The sequence below is a fragment of the Frankliniella occidentalis genome, unplaced genomic scaffold (genome assembly GCF_000697945.3).
Source record: "Frankliniella occidentalis isolate FOCC.00 unplaced genomic scaffold, Focc_3.1 Scaffold7, whole genome shotgun sequence".
NCBI classification, from domain to species: Eukaryota; Metazoa; Arthropoda; class Insecta; order Thysanoptera; family Thripidae; genus Frankliniella; species Frankliniella occidentalis.
The window spans coordinates 1701495-1702557 of NW_026267137.1; the positions used below are offsets into that span (position 1 = coordinate 1701495).

At 52.4% G+C, this 1063-nt stretch overlaps 1 protein-coding gene across 1 annotated transcript in view; it reads right to left on the minus strand.

Annotated features, from left to right (window-relative positions):
* Nucleotides 1-1063, minus strand: part of LOC113209398 (uncharacterized) — a 13507-nt gene that overhangs the window by 10885 nt on the left and 1559 nt on the right. The window lies entirely within an intron of this gene.

Consider the following 1063-nt stretch of genomic DNA (forward strand, 5'->3'; position numbering starts at 1 on the left):
TCCCTGCTCCTCGGGGCTCACTCACATGAGTCGGGGAGGGACGACTTTGAACGGGAGCAGGCATGAGTTTCACTGCGGCACCAGAGAGGGCCAGCAGCAGCAGCAGCCCTGCTGGCCCCGCCTGCTGCCGGCTCTCTCGCTCGCTCTCGCGACTCGTGCGTTCTGCGATTACCCGACCCGACCTGACGATGAAAAATTTATTCGATCGTTCCTACTCGGCTGCCGCGCTGCTGCGGGCTGCCGGATGGACTTGCGCACCGCATGAGTGCGTGTGTGTGAGTGAGTGTGTGTAAGAGAGGTAAAAGTCTGTGCGAGTTTAAGGGTGTCAGGTGTGCCCGGCCTGAGTTGAGTTGAGTGGGCGTGCAATCAAGGAAAAACGTGCAATAGCACTACTGACTGGGATTTTGAAGAGCGTTTAACTTTTTTCTATCCCGGAAAGATTTATTATGGACAATTTGCTGCGGAGGAAAAGTTGAGGAAGGAACAGCTTAAAGGAATTGAGTGATGCACGTACTTAAAGCAATGTATAAGACTACCTCATCATCTTTCCAAACATGTTCACTGCTATGAGAAATATTTTGTTTAGTAATATAAACTCTTACTCACTTACTTACTTACTTACTTACTTACTTACTTACTTTTTCAACACATAGGACCGGGACTTGATGCGGCAAGAAATTGATCATTTTATTTAAACAAGGAGTTGGTCTGGTGAATGCAGCATGCGTAAAGGCACACACTCACTTTGTTGGCGCGAGGCTGCGCGCGCGCGCGCGCGCACACACACGGGATGTCTCGGACCAACACTTCCTGCTGAGGTTTATGTCGCCTGGCTGGATAGAGCGGTAAAGGACGGGTCCCGCAGGCGGCCATGGGCGGCCGCAGCCGAGGCGGAGCGGCGAAGAGCGGCCAGGGGATGTTCCGCGGAAGCAGGAAGGATACATCCACCGGGCAGCCATAGGCACTTTCACGAGGGACAAGCCGCTCGGCTGCCAACAACCATGCTTTTGCGCCCTCAAAAGACTACTACCTTGTTATTTAGGCAGCTAACAAATTAATCGCT